Genomic DNA, 25,153 nt, shown 5'->3' on the forward strand with positions numbered 1-25,153 from the left:
CTTGGTTGTGATCTTTGGGGCCATATAAGACATGCCTGACCCACTGCCTTCCTCCCAGCTTTTCATTATTTGGAGACAACCATCATGAAAGTCCACCTCCACCTGCCATCTCCCCTCCACATCTCTATGTGGAGCTAAGATAGCCCTAGTCCCCCTGTCTTAGCTCAGGCTGTCCCAACAAAATACCCTAGGCTAGGTGACTTAACAGAAATTTATTTTCTCACAGTTCTGGAAATGGAAGTCCAAGATCAAGGCGTCAACAGGTCTGGTTTCTTCTGAGGGCTCTCTCTTTGGTTTGCACATGGCCACCTTCTTGCTGTGTCCTCATTTCGAGGGGGAGACAGAGAGAGAGGTCAAGCTCTCTGGTGTCTCTTCTTATAAGGACACTAATCCCGTCATGGGGGCCCCACTCGCATGACTTCATTTAAACTTAATTACCTCCCAAAGGCTCCACATTCCAATACCATCATCTTGAGGGTTAGGGCTTCAACATATGAATGGGGGGGGGCACACAATTCGGTCCATAGCACATCCCCCCACAAGGTTCTCTTGCTTAGCAGAAGCAAATCCTATTCAGACATTGACTGAGTACCCATAATGACTACAAAGCATTAGTCATATACACTGAGGAAACCGATACGAATTAACTGCCCTCAGAACACTTACAGTCTAAAGAGGGTTACCATCTACATATAAGAAGTCTCTGCACCATGAGAAAGTATATTTTTATACTAAAATATTTTATACTAACATTTATACTATATTAATTTAATGTAACGTTAAAATATTTTATACTAAAATATATAAATATATATCCACTAAAATACTGTATATTTTTAGTTCACACAGAATTGGAACACCACCATACAGTTTACCCCTTTGGTCATTTCAAACACTTAAGACAGGGCTGGTACAGTTATTTGCCTGTGTATCTTATATGTACATTGCTCACATTCACATAAGGATCCATCAGGATTGACACAAACATTGCTTTTGTTGGATTTACCAAGAGTTAAGAGATTTTTAAATACATTTCTCAAAATCTCATGTTGTGCTATTATATAAAAATCTATTTTGAAAAATATCACAGGGGCCGGCCCGGTGGCGCAGCGGTTAAGTGCGTGCGCTCTGCTGCAGCAGCCCGAGGTTCGGATCCCGGGGGCGCACCCATGCACCGCTTGTCACGCCATGCTGTGGCGGCACAGATGTTAGCCCAGGGTCAGTCTTCCTCAGCAAAAAGAAGAGGATTGGCAGATGTTAGCTCAGGGCTGATCTTCCTCACCAAAAAAAAAAAAAGAAATCACAAAGCTCTGGTCAAAGGTTCATTTAATAACACCTATATGTCCTCAATGTCTTCAGACAAAAGAACCTTACAGTTCAATTAATGTTTGCTTGTTGGGTGCAATTTGACAGGGAGCACCTGAAAGAAACAACGAAAGGGGACTGTTAACTATTTCTAGGATAATGGTAACTGTGTCTTACCCAGACATATAGAATAGGCCCTTTAACATAACAAATATTTCAAAAGACAAAGATACTTTGTTATGTGATGCTTTTTTGACCTTAGCTAAAACAATTTTTAATCACGGAATTTCTGAAAATCTTGTCATTTCTTTCACCACACTTATTGGAAGACAATTACTATTTTTGTCGAAAGACTGAATTTTTTCCCTCGTTTTCCATACCCTTTGGTTGAAAAAAAATGTTTCTACTAATGGAGTAAGCAGACATCTAATATTCTATATGCTTTTGAGTTATGTAACAAAACTGGGAAACTTCATTATTAGCTTGATTACGTCATTGATAAAATGGTGATGTGTATGAATGTTAGTTCAACCGCTATTTATAACATCTAAGAATATGTAGCTATAATTCTGTGGGAGAAATGATTTGGCAGCGTTCCCTAGTTTGCAAAAACCTGGTGCAAGAGCTTGAATATCTAAATGAATACTGAAATGAAAAGAACATCTTGGACCGACCTTGGCCTCCAGTTCCTAGACAGACCTGGCTGTGGATTTCTGGCCCCCATCTCACAGTGAGCCGCTAAACCTCATTGAATGATTGGAAGGAACAATGACATAATGCATGGGCGTGCTCAGCATTGTGCCCAGCACAGTGAGGGCTCCATAAAGACACTTACATATTCTATTTTTACTATTATCACCACCATTATCATCCTTACTGAGGGATCCATCATGGAGACACCATGCCAGAGCAAGGCAAAGGAACTTAGACCATGAAACAGAGCTAACGTTTAGGAGCTACAAGAGGTGTTGGGGCAGCCCAGAGAGCAGAAGGAAGTGAAGAGAAACCGTGCTGGAGAATGAACCCCAAAAGAAGTAAGGAACAGGCAAGAGGAAGGGCCAGTACTTTCAGCAGCTACCTCAGTGAACACACCAGAGCCAGTGGGGGCACACCATTCTGCATCTGTTTCCTCACTGATAAATTGGGAGAATGTTACCTAGTAGTGGGGAGGTTGCATTAGTCAACATTTGTAATAGTTCATGGCACATAGTAGGCCCTCAAGAGATGTTGCTTTTGTTCTTGCTTCTCCCTTCTTGGATCAATGAGCATCTGCTCTGAAATGGGAAAACAAACCCATATAGAAAAATAAACCTACCTAAATGAAATTTAGCCTAGTGATCATTAAAAATTCCTAGGAGGAACTGATGATGGTTCACTAATTAATTGGGTTTAGAGGTATCAAGCACCACTTAACAAATCACTGCTCCTTAGAGGAGCAAATAGGACGACTGTCACTTGGCAAATTGCTAATTTACACTGCTCTGCGGAGACCAAAAGGATCCACGCTTAGGAAGAAAGTTCTCCCTAAAGTTTCCAAAGGTGAACAATCGCCAGCTTCCTTGGATAAAGCTAAGACATGTCAGCTGCTGTCACTGTAACCAGCATGAACGGCAGGCCCCCTTTGTGTCTACAACTAACAGATTTTGTCAAGGATCAGATGTGGGAAAGTGGATAATGGAGGTAAAAATGGGTGAGTATCCACCAGATAAGTTTTGCATGGCACTGCCTGTGTAGGAAAATATAGCAGAAATTGAGCTGAATGAGGAAGCATCAAAACTAAACAGACACGAGCAGAAGCACACCCACACATACAACCACATGCTGATTACTTTCCCATTTTAATATTAAAGCATGCTCTTTCTTTAAAAAAGTACAAAGTAAAAGCTTCAACTTTCTCACACCTTCCAATCACGTTTCCCGGAAATGTCTGTTAACAGGAAATACATACCCTTCTCAGAATTTCTTTCATGTATAGATAAATATGTATACGCACTATATAGTTCGGTCTTGTTTTTACAAAGTGGGCTAATTCTATACAAAAAGCACTACAATTTTTCTTCTTCAATTAATTGATCATGGACACCTTTCCACCTTACTATATATAAATGTATCTCATTTGTATTTGAATTTTTTTTTTACTTTTCATTTTGAAATAATTTCAAACTTACAAAAAGAGTTTAAAAACACGATGAATTCCCACTGCCTTGCGATTTCTCAGTACTGATATCTTCTATTACCACAGTATAATTATCAAATTGTATCAGGAAATTAACATTAATATAATACTATTGCTTAATCCAGAGATTTTATTCAAATTTTACCAATAATGTCTTTTTCCAATCCAGAATCCAACCCAGGGTCATACATTGCATTTACTCGTCATGTCCCTTAGTCTCCTTCTATCTGGAATCATTCCTCAGTCTTGCTTTCTCTTTCATTTTTGAAGAATATTGACCAGTTATTTTGTAGAATGTCTCTCAATTTGGTTTGGTCTGATATTTCCTCATTACTAAATTCAGGTTATGCACTTCTGGCAAGAATACCACAGAGGCAATGGCTGATTCCAGGGCTGGGGTGGCGAAAGCACAAGATGAGCCTGGAACATCTTGTGGTGCCAAAAAGCAAGGCAGTGCTCAAAAAATGATGGCGAAATGTCAAAAGGACATAGAACCCAACTTGAAGGACATCCCAATGGCCGTATCCAGGAAAATTTGAGCAAAAAAATTAATTGTAGTTATGGATTATAATCAAGATGATAAAATAAGAATCCATGAGTTCATGCTGATATAAATAACTGATTTTTTTTTAAAAATGGAAAAGAAAGGAAAGTTCTTCCCTACATTAGAATTATTCCAATCGATAAATGTAGAAGGACTGATGGAACTAGACAACCACTGTTTGGCAAACACAACAGTAATAGTTTCAGACAAGAACTAGCAGTGGATGCTAAAATTAGGTAGGTGAAAGTATGACAAGAAACATGATATTTATATAGTACCAAGGATCTCCTACTAAGATACTTATTAATTATAAAGGGAGAAATAGTAACTTTACAGTGGAGAAACCTGGCAGATACCACCTTCATCAAGTGATCCAGGTAAATGCCATCAGTAATGAGACAAGCCAGCACCATGTGCCTCCTGATCTGATGCACCGAGGAGCACACGACATCTCATTCTTCTTAGTGAGTGCGGAGCAGGACACTGTGGATCAGTGAGGCTGTCCTCCAGGTTCTGCTATTTTCTCAATGCTGTAAAATGAATAGCTTTTGAAACTTGCTTTACTATTTCTAGAGGACAGACTCATTATAAGTGGGACTGCTGGGCCAAAGGGTGCACACACTCTAAACTTTGAAAGGTCTCACTAAACCTTCCTTCAACGAGTTTGGTCCAATTTATCATCATCCTGCCCTGCCCCCACAGCGCAAGAGAGTCCCCACTTTCCCCTGCCAACATTCATCGCTACAACCTGCCAGAATGCCTAATGTAGGAGCAAAGGAAGCCAGCTGTGGCTGTGTCAGCACTGGGAAGGTACAGTGAGTACAGCAGGAGCCAGGAGAACTGGGAGCAGGGGTGCATCTGCACACAGAGGGATTTTCTGAGGTTGAACAAGGTCAGGGCTCCAGGCCCAGCAGGAGTCAACAGCAAGCACGTGTACAAAAAAATACCAGGGAAAAGATGACAAGACTCTAACATATCTGCAGGATGCCATATAGGTTTGCTATTTGAGAATAATTCAAGAGCTTAAACCTGCACATATTGCTACCTGGCCTCAGCTGCAGATTTCAATGATAACTCCTTAAAAGCCTAAAATAATATAAACGTAGGAATGAAGTTTCCCAATCCAACTTGTTAATGACAATTATCAAGCTTTATGTTGTCTTTTACAACCCATTTCATGTCACTTGAAGTAAATTTCACAACTTTAAGAAAGGCGTTATTATCTTTACAGGTAACAAAGAGCAGAAACAGAGAGGTGAAGTAACTTGGCCAGGGTCACACAGCTAGAGAATGAGAGAGGCATTTGGTATTTGGAAGCCTAGCTCAGAGTTCTTCTGGAGAGCAGTGGTTCTTCCAGCCTAGGCCTCTCCCTCACGACCGGACTATTATTGTACTAAGGCACACATCCATTATGCCATTTCCTCTCCACAGCCACCTGATGAGGCAGGTACCATTATTAGCTTCATTTTGCAAAAAAGAAAACTGGGATTTTGCCCAAGGCCTTGCCAGCAGTAAGGGGCAGGCTCAGGACTCCCACTGGCTTATGTGACTTCCAGGCCCATGTTCCTAATGACTGCACTGCTGAGGCCTTTATCTACACTTAGAAAGACCTTGCTTAATGCTGCCCACTCCCTGGGCCATCAGCAGACTGGGTAGAGGGCCGGGAGGGGAAGAGGAGAGCTTGTTCATTCCCTCTCCTGCCTCCCTGGAGATGAATGAAGGGAGAGAAGGTGAAGAAGTGCTGGCACCTGGGCTGAAGACCCCCCTTCTCCCCCTCCCAATAAACCCAGTAAATTCACGATCACTGATCACCTGCTGTGTACAAGCTGTCAATTCCACAGACTTGCTTTATGAGCTAGTCTGGGGCAAAACAATGCATGTATAAAAAACAGAATGACAGTTCAGTACCAAACAGTGACAGAGATGATGGGTGCAGACGAGACCCACAGCTGAATGATAATGAAAGGGCTGAGAAGGACAGGGCCCAGGAAGGCCTCAGACATGACGCTGCCTAGAGTGACCCCAGGACTGAGTATCTGCCCGCTCAAAGCTCTCCCCTCCTTCATGGGCAGGGGCAGGAGCAGCCACTGCTGGAGGCAGGGAGGAGGGAGAGCTGGGCAGAAGGGAAAACTGCTAACAGCTACTAGGTACCTACTTAGGGACCTCACTTACCCTCCCAAATAATTCCCTAGGTAGCCATTATCCCCATGTCCCAGATGTGGAAGTGAGGCTCAGAGAGGGTAAGTGACTTGCCCAAGGCACCCAGCTCCTGATGATTTAAAAAATAAAGTGGTAAAAAAGCCAGGACACAAACCAGATACATCTGGAACTAAAGTCAGGTTCTATCTACCATGCCAGGCTTTAAGTTTTCATTGTAATTCACAAGATCCAAGGGAATCTTACTGTAAAAAAAATCCAGAAGATAGGGCCTACTATGGACTGAATTGTGTCCTCCCCCCAAATTCACCTGTTGAAGTCCCAATCCCCAGTGTGACTGTATTTGCAGACAGGGCCTTTATGGAGGTAATTAAGGTTAAATGAGGTCATAAGGGTGGAGCCCTGATCCCTTAGGATTAGTGTACTTATAAGAAGAGAGAGAAGAGAGCTCTCTCTCTGTACTATGTGAGCACACAGCAAGAAGGTGCCCCTCTGCAAGCCAGGAAGAGAGCCTTCCCCAGAAACTGAATCAGCCGGCACCTTGCCCTTGGACTTCCCAGCCTCCAGAGCTGTAAGAAAATAAATTTCTGTTGTTTAAGCTACCCAGTCTATGGTATTCTGTTATGACAGCTCAAGCTGACTAAGACCGGGCCCCTCCATAAATCAGACTAGTGGCCTGATTATTATTTTTTTGAGTATGTCCTCATAACTCATTTTGAGCATAGCACCCAATATCTGTTTAAGTGTCTGTTTATAATATATACACATGAATGCCTGTATTATTATAAAACATACAAAATCTAAGACATTTTACAAAAAAGAAATAAACAAAAATGTAAGTTGCAACATTTTTTTCTTACACTCTGCTGTGGGTTGAACGGTGTCCCCCAAAAAAGATACGCTGGAGTCTTAACACTCAGTACCTGTGACTATGACTTTATTTGGAAATGAGGTCTTGGCAGAAGTTAGCAAATTAAGATGAGGTCGTATCGGATTAGGGTGGACCTAATCCGTACAAGATAAGGGAAATTTGGACACAGACACACGGGACAGAAGGCCATGTGAGGATGGAAGCAGAGACTGGAGCATGCAACTACAAGCTAAAGAAGGCTGAGGATTGCCAGCAACCACTAGAAGCTAGGGGAGAGGAAGGGAAAGATTCTTCCCTAGAATCTTCAGAGGGAACGCACCCCTGCTGACACCTTGATTTCAGGCTTCTAGGCTGCAGAACAGTGAGAAAATACATTTCTGTTTTTAGCCACCTAGTTGGTGGCACTTTGTTACAGCAGCCCTAGCAAACTAATACATATCCCAATAAATCTACACAGCCCATTCTGGAATGTTCTGAATAAGGAAGGGTAAGATGCAAAGCAATGTAAGGAAAATGGAATGCACGTACAAAGGCCAGTTCTTGATGCAGTTGATCATCATAATGACGACGATCAATTAGAATTCCTGAGGAATATCATGACTTATAATCAATCACATTGTACTCCGAAAAACATAAAGTTTTGGCACTGGAGCGACACAAGGATTGTCGATGTGCCTGGTCAGGAAGGTGAGTTCAGACAACGATATTGCGTGGGGGAACAAATGGGAAAATCAGGGAAGGAGAGTTGTTTTTGCTTCGCAGGCACACCCCTCAGTGACTGGCCTCGGAGAGTCTGAGGGTCTCAGGAAGCGGCCAGAGAGCCCCGGAGCATCGGAAACCCCCCAAGAAGCACCCGGCCCACGTTCTCTCCCCGGGCCAGCCTCACTTCCCCCTGTCAGCACTGCCCTGGCTTATTTTGACAAGGCTGTTTCCACCCCACTGGGGCAAAGGCCCTGCAGACGCAGAGGAGCCCGGCCCACCCTGGGGACTGGTGTTCATCGTGGAAAACCCAAAGCATCACCTCCCTGCGCAGCAGGCTGTGGAAACAGGGGCTGCCGGCAAGCCCCCCGGGAGTGCCCGTGGTTGTGGGCAAGTCGCAGGAGGGGGGTGAAGACAGTAAGCACTGAGAGCAAGATGCAGGGCTTCCGGGCACGGGGCTGCAGGTGGGCGGTGGGTGGTGGCCCTCTGGGCCTCGAAGTGACAAGCCTGAAAACCTGCTTCGAGCTCAGCTGAGCGAAGGAGACAGGGTAGGAAATACAGAAATATACCTTGCGTATTAATTACGGTTCAACACGGGAAGAGGGAAAATCCCGGTTAACAGGCAGAATTTCAGACAAAGAATTAACCCATTTACTGAAAAGGCAAAAGGGGGATCCGAGAAGTCGTGGCTGTGGAGAGCGAGCATGCCCCTTTAGGGATGGGGTTTGGGGTGGGATTATCAGAACTGAAAAGGCTGGGGGGCCCTGGGGAGCCCCAGCTGGGGGGTGTCATCTCTGAGGGCAGCCAGTGAAGCTGGTTCCTGGAGTGTGGGACAAAACCCCCTGCAAACTGGAAGCACCTGTCATTGTTGGGACCAAATGCTGCTACCAAGGAAAGACGTGTTGCTACAGCAACAGCATTGGGAACAGGAGGCAGATAAGGCAAGGGCAAGGCCCTCCTCCCTCCCTGGCTTCCAGTCTCCCTTGGAACAACCAGTTCTGGCCACACTGGGCCAGCAGTCCTTCAGGGCCACAATCAGCAACCATGGACTGGCCACTGCCCTGTTTACACTGGGCATGCACGGGGGCAAGAGTCCAAACGTTCCCGAACAACTAGTCAGGCACAGACTCTGGGCAATCAGACAGGACACTGGCCTGAGTGGGGCTGCACAAGCTGTCCTGGCTCCTCGCAGCCCTCGTGCCTTCCCGTTCCACAGCAATCCCTGCTGCCTGCCCACCAAGCCCACATCACTTATTTATACTGCCTGACTGGCCCCTGTAGACAATTGAGTTTGAGACCCCTGGCCGAAAAGGAAACCAGGTAGGAGATTCTGCATTTTGTGAACTCCTTCATTCCCATTCAGTGTGCGTCAGGTTACAAGAAGGTAGGGGTATGTGTCTTATCCACTGCTTTATTCCTCTAACAAACTCTGAAACTGAATGGATGAACCCCTTCCTTGGTTTTGGGGCCATGCAAGGCACTGTCTAGGTGATGCAGTGCTTCCCTCAAGGGCCTGGTCTACTTGGGAGGGGCAGACAAGCAGAGAATTACAAAAAAAAAAAAAAAAAGTGGGTGCATTTCTGATGGGGTAAACCCAGGGAGCTCTAGGAATGTGTGGGGGAAAAGGGGATGTAGTGGGGGTGACATGGAAATGGAGGAACAACAGGGAAAACTTTCCACAGGAGGACAGGAAGGCCAAAAGGCCAGGAAGGGCTCACAGGCCCAGGAAAAGACGTGCAAAGGCCTGTAAGTGTGGCAGTGTCGCAGTCTGCAAGCATTCGGGGCCACACAAGTTTCCAAATCTCTGTCCAACAGTGTCCGACTCATCTCGACATCTGCTCAATCTTGACGTCTGCTCATGAGACCACAATGCCCACAGGGAAAAGTCCAGTGTTCTCAGCCCACTGCTCTCTGCCCATGTGGACTTTCAGAGCTTGCCATTCATTACCTCCTCTTGCCAACCAACGTGGGCGAAAAAAACAAGTCTGTTCAAAAGGGCGTGGATATGGTAATAGGTTAGAGTTGGGACATCAGTATAAATTCATGGTTCGCTTAATATAGATACAGACAGATACCTATGGAAATATTTATAGGTGTATATACATGGGTTGTATACACATGCATATATTTCATTGCTCTGTTGGCTAAGGCCTAGAAGCAATGACACCCCAGTAGCAATGAGCACATCTGGCACCCAAATCTTGGTTCCTGATACCATTCTCCAATAAAACAAATCAGGGCTCCTTGGAGAAATGGCTGCTTCTAGGTCTAGGGCAGGAAATATACAGGATGAGCCTGGAGCATCTTGTAATGCCAGAAAGTAAGGAAATACTCAAAAAAATAAATAAATAAATAAAACCCACAATGATGGGGCTATGTCAAAAGGACATGAGCCAACCGAAATAGCTCCCACTGGCCAAAGCTGGAAAAATGTGAGAAACAAAATCAATATAGTCATATTGATTATAATCCAAAGTATACAATAAATATCCATAAGTCCATACTGATATAAGTAAATAAACGGGGGAGAAGAGACAAGTCTCCCAGGGATGATTCCAAATAGTTTGTGAAGAGGTGCCACCATCAAGGGGAGCATAACCCCTCACTCCTTAAGTGTGGGCTGTATATAGTAACATCCTTCCAAGCACAGTGAGGAAGAGGGGGTGGGGAGAGTATCTGTACAGCAGAGAAATCTGATAAACAGTACCATGGCCAGTGATCAAGGGCAACATTAACATCAGTGATGAGTCGCGTTGATAGTACAAAGCCTTGATATGATGGGATAAAAATGGCACTTTGCCCCTATGGTCCTTCTCCCCAAACCCATCATCCCAGTCTAATCATGAGAAAAACATCAGAGAAATCTAATAGATGGACAATCTACAAAATACCTGACCAATAGTCCTCAAAACTCTCAAAGTCACCAAAAACAAGGAAAGTCTGAGAAACTCACAGCCAAGAGGAACCTAAGAAGACATAACAACTAATGGAATGTGGTGTCCTCGTGGGATCCTGGAACGAAAAAAGGACATCAGGTAAGAACTAAGGAAATCTAAAAAAAAGTAGAAACTGTAGTTAATTATAATGTATCAATATTGGTCAATAATTGTAACAAATGTACCACACTCATGTAAGATGTTAATTGCAGGGAAAACGGGGTGTGGGGTATATGGGACCGTTCTGAACTATCTTCACAATTTCTAAATCTGTTCTAAAAATCAAGTTTGCTTTTATAAAGTGTGTGGAGGATGTGTGTAGGAGCATGGAAGTGTAGAGGGTACAGGTAAAAAAATCTGACACTTGGAATATTTTCGTCAAATTCCCGCTCCTCGTGATGACTACCTTATACTATTCCCATTAAACTCTGAAGAGTTTTATCTGCCAAAAAGGAATTGGCGTGAATGTGAAATGTGTGAACTGGGAGGGACCGTGGCAGCCATCCAGTCCCCTGCTTTTCAATTACAGCTGGGGAAAATGAGATTCAAAGACCCGAAGCAAAGGGCCAACGAATGCATCAGCTCAGCACCCACTGGCGGAGCATCTTAGGGGTCTTCGAGGAGTCACAGCCAATAATGTCATTTGGTCTGCAGAGTACTCCGCTCTGCAGACCAGGAAACCAAGGCTCCGAAGTGCCAAGAGCCTTCCTCTCAGCCCAGGGCTGGCAAGTGGCAAAGCAGAGACCTGGGCTCAGGTCCCCTTCCCGGCTCCCTGTGTAGCACCGCATCCCCCACCCCAACCCCCAGGACTAGTCACCTCCCAATTTCCCCCACGCCAGCAGAGGCAGGGCTGATACTCAGGGAAGAAGCAAGCTCAGGGAGGATGGCACTTCAATTGGCTTTTCTTTTTTTTTTTCTTATTTCTGTTTTTATGAAACTTCTCCTTAATTTAACATTTTTAAAGGTCCCACATCTGATTTCCTCTAGGCTTGAAGCCAGGGTGCCTCTGCTCTACAACAGCAGAAAAACGCCCAATTGAGTCCTCAAGGCTGAACATCATATGACGCTGAGACAGGTCTATTCCCCCATTTTGAGGTTTCATCTTTGAAGGGGGGAAAAAAAAATCCTCAGGATGCCTCGCATCTGGCCATGGGTGTTTTGTTCATAAAGGCACCCACTACAACCTGCTCCAGGAGAGTGACAGAACTGGAGAGAAAATGGCCTGGAGCAGAAGAACGTGAATTCCCAGCAGACACCAAGAGCAGCAACGGGGCCCCAGAGCCTCGGAAGTGCAGGGCTTCTGAAAGCCACCTGCACCTCAGAAGCAGCAAGGGCACCAGACAGCCATGTGCCATGTGGGGCTCTCCATTTATTTCATTACAAACCAAGGATAAAACCTGCTGATCCCAGACTTTGCCCAGCTTCCCAGATAAACCTGGGTTCCGAGGGGAGCAGAAAGGGAAGGGTGGGCCCTGGAGAGGACCTGGAGACTGGGCTGGGAGGTCCCCTGGAGGGAACAGAAGGGTCTCAGGATGATATAAGAGACACACCGTGATGGAGCTCCCCGGGATGTGTCCCATTAACTCCAATTTAGCAAATGGTCCTTTCATTAGTAAAAGCTTCTCAATATTAGCCTCAAGTTAAAAAAAAAAAAAAAAAAAAACTTTAAATTATGCAAAAGCACTAGTATACGCTTCAAACACTTTCCATGGGGAGATTCCTTCAATTGCCATCTTGGGCTCATTAGTTAATCTCCATCCCTCATATGCTCTGAAGAGTAAATGAGATAATATATGTAAAGTGCTGGGGACACCATGAGTAATACATTTGAGCTATGATTATTTTTACTATTATTATTGGTAGTATTACTAGCAGTGTTTTCATCATCATTCTAGAACCCAGCCCCCCAAATCCCATTACTACTCCTATAAGGACAGTACCTTAATAGTGGTGCCTAATAGCAGCTGTTAAAATTCCCAATGCTTAGCTACTTCAGGAAGCAAATTGATTGATGGACCAACAGAATGCACAAATGACTGAAGAAATGAACAGATTCCTGTAATATGGGGAGTGCATCTCAAAAGGGAGGCAGCCCACTGGGTCACAAAGGGCAAGACCAGGAGTCCAGGGCAGCTCTACTTCCAGGAGCCTGACGCTATGACCACAGGAGTGTTCAATATATACTTCATCATGTCTGAGCAAGGAAGAGACCAAGAGTGAAAACAACCAATTGGGCACAGCTTAGGGAAACCCTGAAAATCAGGATGCAGACAGAACCGGACAAGAGAGGCTCTTCTGATTACTTGATTCCGGCTCCTCGTTTTAAAAGATGGGATTGTGAGGGTCGAAGGCGTCAGCCGGGGCTCAACACTCAGAGTGGCTCTGGGACCGAGGCAATCAAACCGAAGCCTATGGCTGAGATGTGCATCCACCGAGTCTCAGTCTGCTCGGGCTGCCATGACAGAACCGGAGGCCATGTGGCTTCCACCACAGTCTTTTTCTCACAGTTCTGGAGGCTGAAAGTCTGAGATCAAGGTTCCAGTGGATTTGATTTCTGGTGAGAGCTCTCTTCCTGGCTTGCAGACAGCCGCCTTCTCACTGTGTCCTCACACAGCAGAGAGAGGGAGAGCGAGCTCACCGGTGTCTCTTCTTATAAAGACACTAATCCTATCAGAGCAGGGCCCCACCTTTATGACCTCATTTAACCTTAATTATTACTCCCTTAATCCAAATACAGCCACACTGGGGTTTAGGGCTTCAGCAATATGAAGGGAGGGGGCACAAATATCCAGTACATAACACTGGGTAAATACAGTTGTTTGAATATGCTGTGTTTCCCCCAATATATTTCTTATCTGCTCTGTTGTCTCCCCATAGCTTGGCGCAACACCGAGCTCATAGTGGGGAAGTGGAAGAGAGGAGGGAGGGAGGAAGAAATAGCTGCATCATGGCAGTGTCCATACTAGGTGCTGGGAGGGGGATTCGGTGAGACAGACCACCGCCCCAGGCAGGAGCCGGAGCACAGCCCCTTTACCATCGGATCCCTTCCCCCAAATGGCACTGTAAAGAGAAAGACCCTTATCTTCAGAAGAAAGAGAGCTGGAAGAGAGGGAAAGGGAGATGGCAGAGGAGAGGAGAGGGAGAGAAGGAGGGATAGATGGAGCGGCAAGGAGCAGCCGAGGGAGGCCAGGTACACCTGCAGATCAGGTGGGGGGTGGGGGTCGCGGGTCTGAGTGCCTGGATTCAGAAGATCCACGTTCGATTTTGAGATTCACCAACTAGCACAGAGTTCACAGTAAGGCGATCGCTCTGAGTCTCCAATTCGTTCATCTGTGAAATGCGGTGTCTTAGTCTGCCCGGCTGCTATAACAAGACACCGTAGACTGGGTGGCTTAAACAACAGAAATCCATTCCTCACAGTTCTCGAGGCTGGAAGTCCAAGATCAAGGCACCGGCCGATTCAGTTCCTGGTTTGCAGAAGGCCGTCTTCTGGCTGTGTCCTCACATTGCAAAGAGCAGAGAGAAGCTACTCTCTTGGGTCTCTTCTTATAAGGGCATTGATCCCATCATGAGGGCTCCACCCTCATGACCTCACCACCTCCCAAAGGCCTCACCTCCTAATACCATTACACTGGGGGTTAGGGTTTCAACATATGAATTTGAGGGGGACACAAACACACAGTCCATAACAACCAGGATCCATAAGGCCAGTCTCTGTCCCTGGATTTCCTTCAGAGCAAGAATGGTGGCTTTTTTCTCCTGTATTCCAGGCGCCCTGCATAGTGGGAGGCTGCAGTTTCTCAGTAAACAGTCGTGGAATAAAAGAAAGGTGAAAGGACAAGAAAGAACTTGACAAACTATCAAGTCCTAAGCAGACGGCAGTGCTTACGTTGTTTCCAAAGCAGACTGGGGACCCCTTGAAGGAAGAGGCCTTCCTGCATCGTTTCTGACTTTCTAGCCCAAACTCGGTGTCCTAAAATTCAGTCAGTCCTAGAAAACATCCCCCAAGTATGTCTTGTGTGCCTGTCATGATGCCAAAAGCTGGGGCTGGAGAGAGAATGAGACCCAGAGCTCACTCTCAGAACATGCACACTGCAGGGAAGAGAGCTGATGTTCAAGAAAGTCGGATGCTGCTTCTGGAGACGATGAAAGCTACAGGCGCGATAAGAGGGAGTAAAGAGTCCAAAGCCTGGTCTTTATTATTAATTATAATAATTACCATCCACAATGATAACCTCGGTGGTTGTTCATCTGTGAGGCCAGCTACTGGATAAGCTGAACTAAAAGAGACCCAGAAACACTTTCGTTTTCAGGGGGTGGCCCAGATACCGCTCCCTGCCTCTGAGGAAGCCCATTGTAGGCACGACTGAGGAAGCTCGGCATCTGCTGGTGTGATAGATGTTATCAGAAGAAACAAACTTAGGCACCTTTTCCCCCAGACTTATGAATCCCTCCTCTGCATTTGCCCTCACATTCTGACATTAATTGAACTCTGTGTCACGACTAAAAATAAACACACAGGTCAAATGCGATGAGCCAAAAACCTCACTATGAAACCACAAGAAACAGAATAATAGTAAAATGGGCCAATACCAGAGGTGTTTTGAAAGTACATTTCTGTTTCAAGCGTAGAGTTCCGAGTGGGCTGGGAGTTCTTTCAGTACTGTGGACACCAAATATAGGAAGCAACCTTTACATACATATAGCTAGAGACCACGGCTGGCAGGAGCTATTGAACACCCTCTCAACAAAGGCCAGAGAGGGCAGCTTGGGAACAGCAGGCAGGAGCCAAGAGATGCTCCCAGGGGAAGGTGGGACCAGGAGACGAGTCCGAAAGAGCAAGGAGAGGGTCAAGGGGAAGACGCCAACCCTGTTTGCATGTCCAAAGAGGGGCCAGGATGAGAGGGAATAATGCTGAGGAGGTCGGGAACTACCCAGGTAAGGAGGTGAAAGAGGGGCAAATAACAAGGGCACAGAACCTCAGCCCGGGTTCTGTGATCCTCAGGACCACCCAGGGGATCCGTCCAATTTGAAGCTGAGAAAAGAGAAGCTCGGAGAGCAGTACAGGACCGGCCCGGGATCCCAGGAGGAGCGGGAAGTGGGGCTGGAGTGGAATCCAGGTGTACCGGTACCTCTGTTCCGTGAACAGTGTAAGTGGTCCAGACTCACGGATGGGAAAGATGTGGATGCTCTCCTATTGGCGTGCAGCCCAGGTGAGCTCATTTCTAGCAGGGATGCAGGCAGGCAGGCTCCCAGCGGGCAAGCAGTGCCTTTGGGACAGGTAGGACCACACGCACAAGCACAAACGCTTGGGCCTTCCTCAGAGTCCCCATCAAAGAACAGCCCTACTCCAGACGTGTTCAGGACTGTGGGCCTCCAAATTCCAGCATCCCCCCTGCTCCATCTGCCTCCTCCCAGAAGCTGAATTCTAGGGAAATTCCTTTCCCATCACCCCCAGACAGACCTGCCAAGCCTCTCCTCCGTTCACAGAACACAGGCAACACTGCTCACTTTTGCAGCCACGGCATCAAGAGAAGGTTCTTCCAGCTTTCAGATCCTCCAACCCAGCGACTCGAGTCCTGTCTGCCCTTTCCCCCACAACGGGAACAGCTCCTTCCAGCCCTCCAGGTGCTGCAGGCAGTGGCGACCACAGAAAAGGCTGCTGCACTTCCGAGTCCACTCCTGCTCCGCAAGCCGACTACCTGGACCAGGTGTGCGGGCTCCCAAAACAACTCCAGGACTGGCTGCACGCTCGAGGGCCAAAAAAGGCACGCAGCACGTCCACAGGAAGGCCTGTCAGCTGCGCTCACTGCAGATGAGGTCTGACACCAGAAGTGGGAAATTAGAAAATGAAATAAAAACGAATGAGGAACGTGAGGGACCACGGGGGCTGAGTTCCACAGGATGGAAAGGCTTCTTAATTGCTAATCAGCTCAGCTCCTGGAAGGTCTTATTCATACACATCTTTCGAGAGTCTCACGAAGCAGCATCCTCTCCAGGCAGCCTCCCCGAATGGACAAGGGCCCCTCCCCAGGCCTCGCATGCACCCGGTGAACCTGGAGCATCCTATGTGTGTCCCCCACCTTGACCGAAAGGAAAGCCCTCATGCTCTGCATCTCTGTATGTCTCAGGACTGCCGACCACCATAGGAGAAATTTAGAAATACATTTGCACTTTGAAAAATTTAAGGCACAAGAGAAAAGATGACACAGGTAGCACAATTCTCTGTGACCTTGTGACCTCCCTACTATCTTCTCACCAGTCTACACTCTCACTCACCTTTCCATCCTTGCACAGTTTTCAAATTTGTGGTAGGAATCATGTTACCCTTTTCCATCACATTATTTATGCTTTTCCACATCTTGTTTTAAAAAAAAAATTGCAACTGACCTCATTCTTTGTTCTAAATCTTTAAAAACTTTCTTCTTTTGATGCATGCTCTCTTTTCCTCTCTACTCTCTCCTTTTCAATTATTCATTCATTTGTTCTTTCAACATCCACAATGGGAGGCCCAACCCTGGGGCGTCTGGATGTGTAAGACGGTCCTTGCTCTAAACAAGGTCACCAGCGACTGAGGGCACAGGCAGAGGAGGGGAGAAACCCTGCGGTAGGATGGAGGCATGCCCCAAAAGGTTGCTGCCGTCAGGGGAGGGAGTAGCCAGCTCTGCTGGGGCCTGGTGGCTGTGCATGACCCTCCGTGAAGGTGATTCACATGCCGGTTCCCAGGCCGACTTGGCAGTAGGTGAAAGGAAGAGAGAAGAGCAGGTCAATGACTTAGAAACAGCCTGCTGTGTGGAAGGACCTCTAAATGGTGTAATTACTGAATTAAAATAAAAAAAGATTCTTCCATTTTGGAGCATTCCCTCCTCCATGCCAGGCAGCACGCTAAATTCTTTATCTCCACTATCTCGTTCAATGCCCCCAGCATCCTCCACAGGCAGGCGCTAATACCATCCCTATGTCACAAATGAGGAAACAGAGGCTTAGAGAAGCTCCCTGATTTGCCCAAGGTGAAGCAAACAGCAAAACCAAGGAAACTGGGGTCTGCCTGAAGCCTTCGGTTTTATTTATTTATTTTTTTTGTGAGGAAGATCGGCCCTGAGCTAACATCTGCCAATCCTTCTCTTTTTGCTGAGGAAGACTGGCCCTGGGCTAACACCCATGCCCATCTTCCTCCACTTTATACGGAACACCACCAGAGCATGGCTTGCCAAGCGGTGCGTCGGTGCGCACCCAGGATCTGAACCAGCGAACCCCGGGCCGCCGCAGTGGAGCGCACGCACTTAACCACTTGCGCCACCGGGCCAGCCCCAAGCCTTCGGTTTTAACCTTAGCCTCAGACTCGGTGTGGCTGGAGCATGCAGTGCAAGGAGGCAGGGAGGGAGGAAGAGAGCACATTCTGGATGCCCCCAAAGGCGTTTTGACCTGATCACGTAACCCCCACCGCACCTTCTCCTCCTCTCCACAGTGCTGTCTGCACATGTCTCAGCAAGACAACTGGAGCATGCTCCACCTTCCGCCAGGAGGAAAGGAGTGGGGTATCCACCTAGGAGGTGGTGGGCTCCCTCCTCAACTAAGGACAGAGGGAATGCTCCGGAGGCACAATGCCCAGGCGACCAGACATCAAGAACCAGGTCGTGTATGTCAGGATGGGGTTCAAGGAAGCCAGCTTCCCAAGCGAGAACCACAACCCAAGTTGTATTGCAAGAGATCACCAATTCCAAAGCCATTTTTGGTCCCATAAAGCCCAAGAGGAGAAAATTCCTTACCTTAATTCTCCAAATCCCAAGATATTCCAGCTTTAGTTCAGCGAAGGACAGTTCTCAAGTCCCTCTGGAGTGTTGAATGGGTATGTATTTTTTTCAGATTAAAGGCACCTAAATCCCAGGTATAACAGGATTCTAGAAATATACAAGAAAAAAAACAGGGAATTATTAGTATCAATGCTTACCTTGAATAGATTTGGTAATGAGATGTTTCATTTATTTAAAAAATAAGAACTGCATATTTACTATATACTAAATGAGAAACATCAGAAGAGCAGGCATTTATTGAGTCACTGTTATGTGCCAAGTACTGTGTCAGACATTTAAAAACTTTAAGCCATTTAATCCTGTGAGACCAGTTTTGATAGCTCCATATTTCAGAAGTCACATAGGCGGCCAGGCCAGAACTGATGCTCAGATCCTCCTGACTCTGGAGCCCCCACCCATCCATCCCCAAAAACTTTTCATTCATCTGATTCCAGGAATTTTGAGTTGAGGGGAGTGAGCAACATACCCAATAACTTCATTCTGAGTACAGCCTGTCCCTCAATGCCCAGTCCATTACGCAGACAGCAGATTATGTGAATCATGGGAGCTGCATCAGATTAACTTTGCTATAGCTTTATCTGAGCCCAACACTGTCATCTAGTCACATGTGATCCGTGGACATCATGCATTACACAGGGAATGAAAAATGTGGCCTCACCAGAGATTCTTATCCTAACTGATAATCGAGATGGCTACATGAGGTGGCCAGAAGGGGTGGGACAGTGTGGCGAATGGGACATGGGGTCACCCCTGGTCTTACCAGCTCTGGGAGGACCTCCTAAGATACCCCAAAGCAGGGCCAATGCTCAGCCAGGTGGATTCGGACACTGACCTTCTCTTCTCCTTTAAGGGATAGTGTGACACCCACAGAAAACCATACTATTACATTTACAATAGGGTAGTCCTTCCCCTTCCAGATCTCCCTCCTACTCCCTCCCAAACCTCCAGCATCTGGGCAGCCAATCATCAAGGAGAGGGGGCTTGGGGAGCACTGATCCAGAATAAAGAACACTGACAAGTCCTGGAAGGGAATTTGCCCTTAAGTCTGGGAACAGCTGGAGAATGTCCTTGCCCCACAGCTGAGAGCAGAGGCCAGGCGGCCGGGATTCCCCACCATCAATTCCCTCTCTCTCCTCCAGGAAAAACTTGGCCGTAACTTGCTACTCTGAGGCCCTCTGGTTGGTTGTCACTTTCCTCCCTCAGATGTGTATCACGGGCAGACCTCCAACAGCTCTGCGAGCCCCAGGGAGTTCCCGTCTCCTCCCGTCCAGCGCTGCTTTAATCCCTCCTGCGCTCAGAATCCCAGTTCCCAGCAGGAGAGGCTGAATTCCCCTCACTCAGAGAAGTCCCCTCCACTAGCAACACGCTCCGAAAGATGCCTTCCTCAGCACCTCCACACTCCCGCCCTGGGCAGCCTCCCACGCTTCTCAGGCATCTGACCAGGAAAGCACTTTTTGCCGAAATGCATTCGCTTCATTACCCAAAAAGGGCAGCAGCCCAGCTTCCCAGTCGACTGTGGGCTCTTGTCAGACCGCCTGGGTTGGCGGCCCAGTTCTACTACTGAAAAAGTCTGCTTAGGAGGCTGAGCATGTTACTGAAGCTCTCGGGGCCTCAGTTTCTCTTCTTCCAGGTTTGTTCTTAGTGTTAAGTGAAAATCTTTGCAGAGCGGGCACATGGCCTGGCACAGTCTGAACACTTAGAAATGTCAGGGGCCAGCCCCGGTGGCCTAGTGGTTAAGTTGAGCACGCTCCGCTTCAGTGGCCTGGGTTCTGTTCCCAGGCACAGACCTACACCACTCTGCTAGCGGCCATGCTGTGTTGGAGGCCCACATACTAAAAAATACAGGAATATTGGCACAGACGTTAGCTCAGGCTGAAACTGCCTCAGCAAAAAAAAAAGAAAAAAGAAATGTCAGCTACTATTAATACCACTTAAGCAAATGCTGGGGTCTTACCTTCTAAGTCTCCTCCCAATAAGGCCAAAAAGGTCTCCCCTCTTCCTCTCTCACCACCACGACTTAGTGTAAGTGCTCAGTGCATGGGGCTAAGGGAACAAGTGAGGCCGATGTGCATGGAGCCAAAGCGTGAGGATTGCATCAAAGATGCTCGGTTCCTGGCCTGAGCATGACCCTCACCTCTCAGTTTACTCATCTGTGAAATGGGGTGGATTATAACACTTCCCATCTCCCGGGTGTGCCTCCAGGACTGAACGAGACAGTGCATGCAAGAGGTGCCCTATAAACTATAAGGTGCTAGATAAATGTCATGAATCTAACAACAGCACCATTCACGAGCACACTCCATACAGGACACTTTGCTGAGGAACGTTTTCCCAGGACCTCAGTGAGCACCCACAATGACCCAAGGAGGTCAGGTCACAGTGTGACCCTCATCCCCATTTTACAGACGTGGAAATTACAGCTCAGAGAGGCGAAGGTGGCTGCCTGACACCAAACAACAAGTATGTGGCTGAGTTGCTGGTTTGCAAGCTCACTCCCCTGCTCCTTGTAGGGGGGCAGCAATAACACAGGACATCAGCTCCCGCGCAAAAAGAACCTCTGTCCAAGGCAGCCAAACTGATTAATGTTTTTAATTAATGCTTTAAAACCACACACATGGAGCAATGTTCCATGGAAATTAAGGAGCTAAAATTTCTAAGTTTCTCCCAGGAGTTGGGCCAGCCAGAGGGAGGGGGTCCTGGGCTGGCCAGGGCGGTCAGAGTGGGAAGGTCATAGCCCGGCCTCAAAGCACTGAGCCCGGCAGGCAGTACAGCACTTCCCACCCATAGAGACTAGCCAGGGAAAAGGAGACTGGGCCAGCACAGGATGACAGGACTCGCGTGGCCACTCCTCCTCAGGAATCCGGCAACCCCTGCAGGAGGGGGAGCAGGGGTGCCGAGAGAGGCCCCACAGGTAGCATGTGCCAGGGTCCTGGACCTGAAGGGTCAGGTAGGTCTGCTCCCAGACCCTCCGCCCTGACTCTGTGTCCCCAGGACGGGACATCTACCTGCTCTGCGGTTGACAGAGATACCCTGCACCTGAGCCAGGGAGCCGTGGGCTTTCTCAGGATGCTGACAGTACTTCCCTGGTGTCGCTAGGGATGGCAGAAGACCAGTGCTGGGCCCAATGCTGTGCTCTGATGAAGGAGGAAGTGAGAGGCAGACTGGGGCCCGACGCCGGCCCCACAGCTGTTGTGCTCTGGGATCTTCTTTGCTCTGCTGGTAGAATTCCAAGTGTGTCACAGTCTCAGAGCGTCTACTCCTCTCCCACAACCCAAAAGGCAGGGATGTATTGTCTTCCTTTCTCCAATGAGAAGGAGAGATACATGGAGTGTGAGCATCAAATAATTAATCACCAGCTCCGCTACGAGCAAGGCCGCCTCAGCATCAGGGCAGCCAGCCTTGAATGCTACCTGGACGTTGCCTGGGCAGTGGGGCTGACGAGCACACTGAGGCAGCCAGACCAGCCACCCTATTAGGCAGGAGCCCTGGGCAGCTCAGCAGGAGACAGAGCCAGCATGAAATGAGCGACTGCACTGGACACCTGAATTGGAAATCATCCAAGTGCCATTCGCTCCCTGCACACAGACCATGGAGGGTGACTGCAGCACCCACAGGAGCAGAGGACAGGACAGCTCCCCCACAAAGCCCCTGAGAGCAGGCCCTGGGCATGGGATGGGCCTGCTCCCCGCTGCTAAAGGCCTCGGAAAAGAACATAAATACACGTACTCCCGTGCCTCTCCTGGAGGGTCAGTAAAGCTGGTGAAAGCCTCCAGCCTGGCTCACATGCTTGCCCTGGATTCTATGAAATCTAGCAGGACTGAACGCAGAGGCAACATGCAGACTCAGGATACAGGCTGCCTGGGTCAGAGCTAGTCCCCACCAGTTAACAGCTGTGCACTCTAGGCAGTCTACTTAACCTCTCTGATCATCATCTAAAAATCAGCGCTGGTAAGGGCAGTTACCTTCCCGGACTGGGTGGGGATGCACTGCAGCATATGTAGAATGCTTAGCAATGATGTTTGGCTCAGAGTCTGCTATTCTCAGTGTCTAATTGCTGTCATTTTTCCTATTGCCTGGCAGGCAGATTAGACAGTTCTAATTGTACCCCAGCTCTGCCACTTCCTGGGAATGTGACCATGGACCAATCGCTTGACTTCCATATGCCTCAGTCTCCTCATCTATAAAATGTGGGCACAACCACCAGCCATATGGGACCACCAAGGATGACAGGGAGTGCAGCTGAACAAGTGATACAGCATGAGCTTTCAAGAATGAAAGTCCCAACCCAAACTGAGGGACATTCTGCAAAGCCACTGGCCTGGACTCCTCAAAAATGTCAAGGGGAAGAACACTCAGGAAACTGCTCCAGAATAAAGGGGGGCCTCGGAGACATGGCCCCTAAATGCCGCTGTGATCCGGAATCGGGAAAAAATACTCCAAAACGACATTATTGGGACAACTTATGAAATTGTGTGTGGCCTGTGGATTAGATAATACAATTGTAGTAGCAAGGCTCAATTTCCTGAGTTTGATCATTACACAGCAGTTATGTAAGAGAAAGTCCTTGTTCTTAGGAAACACACGCTGAATATTTAGGAATAAAAGGGCATGTCTGCAACTTACTCTCAAATGGTTCAGGAAAAAAATTGTGTGTGTGTGAATGGGTGTGTATGTGTAGGGAGTGGGGTGGAGTGAGTTAACAATTGGTGAATCTGGGTATACAGCAGTTCTCTGTATTATCCTTGTAATTTTTTCTGCCAGCTTGAAGTCATATCCAAATAAAAGCTGACCAAGGGCTGGGAGCAGGACAGCAGAAACAGGCCTAAAGGGCTGAGTATGAACCATCCATGCAGGACAAAAACACAAGCCTTTCCCACAAAACCCATGCCACCTTATAGACAAATGTTATGATTTATTGTGTAGAAAACTACAAAGGATAAAACTAAAATGTAATTTGAACCACCACCGCCTCCCACCAAGAAAAAGACATGGACAGCTACTTCCGTTACTACGCCCTGGGGCCAGGCATGGAGGGTCCACATCCTTGCCATCAAGCAGCGAGCCAGGAGAGGCACCCTGGAGAAGGGTAGAGGCAGCATGAACAACCACAGCCAAGGCTGCCTTTCGCTATATGCCAGGCAGAGTTATGAGAGCTGTCTGCATCTTGAGTCACTGGATCCTTCTGAGAACACTTAAATTTAGCAAATTCTATTGTTATCCCATTTCACATTGCAGGAAACTGAGGCTGGAGGGAAGCCCAGGTTTTTATCTGGAGCATGGGTAGGTTGGGATTTGAGCCCAGGCTGCCACCCTGGGATTTCCACAGGCAGAAGGGAGGCAGCCACTCCAGGCCAAAGGGGCAGCCAGCACCAAGACCAGCCCTTCCCGTGAAGCTGAGGCCCCAAGCCCAGTAATGCTGAGGTCTCAACACAGCGGGAAGCTGCGAGGTGCCCAGACTCCATCGTCCCTGTCCTGTGTCCCCCCACCAGCGCCGCCCCAGCAGTGTACACAGCAGCTGTTCAACGCCTGTTTGTAGATGCTCTCACAGACATACATCTTCTTTTCCAAGGAGTTCAACAATGCACAGATGGTCTCCGGGAGACCCAACGAACTGGGGACGTCAGCCTCATTGGGGAGCAGAAACAGGTCTGGGGACAGGGATGGGGAAGGGTCTTCGTTGAAAACCCTCTGATCCCTTCTGGGTTGTGTCTTATGAAGGACTTATCTATTCAAAAAGTTTTTGTTTCTTTTTTTGAATACAAAGGCAGAAAATGAAATTTACCCAGTTACCGTGCGAGCTTGCTCTGGTATGAAGCAGTGAGCCAGGCCATGCTGGACAATGCTGAGTCCTGGTACACAGCTGTCCCTCACTACACATCCTCCTACTTTCAGAGGTGGAGGGACTAGAAGAATCAACGACCGGAAGAAGCAGCAGCACCCATTATCCTTAAGGGTGGTGGATCTGATCACCAAGAGACCAGCCTGTAGGTCCCTGAAACTCCAGAACTGCTGCTGAGGCAATGTGGGAAAGCCACCTCAAGTAATCCCAACAGCTATCCAGCTCCAACATGTGCCAGGAACTGTGCTGTGCTCTCATCCCCATGACCACCCAGAAGGCGGTTGGGGACTCTTATCACTCTTATCAGAAACTAAGGCAGGGGGCCAGCCCTGGGGCGTAGTGGTTAAGTTCACGCACTCCGCTTAGGCGGCCTGGGGTTCGCGGGTTCGGATCCCCAGCATGGACATATGTACCACTCATCAAGCCATGCTGTGGCAGCATCCCATATATATATAAAGTAGAGGAAGATGGGCACGGATGTTAGCTCAGGGACAGTCTTGCTCAAGCAAAAAGAGGAAGATTGGCAACAGATGTTAGCTCAGGGCCAATCTTCCTCACCAAAAAAAAAAGGAAACTAAATTAGGAAAGTGCCTAAGCTCTCTGCAGAAGAGGCTGGCGAGGAGCACAGAAGTCTAGCTCCAGAAACTGGGCTGCTAAACCCTACACTTCCCCTGGGAGGGAGAGTGAGGACCCATCAGTGTCTGATGAGGAAAGGATTTTGAGTCAGAGACTCCTGGGTTCTGGGCCAAGATCCTCCTAAAAGTTGCATGCATGGGTCAGATAGCATTTGGCAGTACTACCTTGGGTGTGGA

The 25,153-nt window shown here is 47.7% G+C and overlaps 1 long non-coding RNA gene across 17 annotated transcripts in view; it reads right to left on the reverse strand.

Moving 5' to 3' along the window:
* LOC106801885 (uncharacterized) overlaps positions 1-25,153 on the reverse strand; it is a 242,556-nt gene that overhangs the window by 72,693 nt on the left and 144,710 nt on the right. For 14 of the 17 annotated variants that reach the window (XR_015555962.1, XR_015555948.1, XR_015555950.1 and 11 more), the window contains one exon: positions 18,458-18,589. This is a non-coding gene — a long non-coding RNA (uncharacterized LOC106801885). Of the gene's footprint in view, positions 1-16,152; positions 16,511-18,457; positions 18,590-25,153 lie in introns of all 17 variants that reach the window. The other 3 variants (XR_015555955.1, XR_015555959.1, XR_015555958.1) reach the window with 2 other exon arrangements.

The sequence above is a fragment of the Ceratotherium simum genome, chromosome 23 (assembly GCF_057802395.1).
Source record: "Ceratotherium simum simum isolate JZ-2026a chromosome 23, ASM5780239v1, whole genome shotgun sequence".
NCBI classification, from domain to species: domain Eukaryota; kingdom Metazoa; phylum Chordata; class Mammalia; order Perissodactyla; family Rhinocerotidae; genus Ceratotherium; species Ceratotherium simum.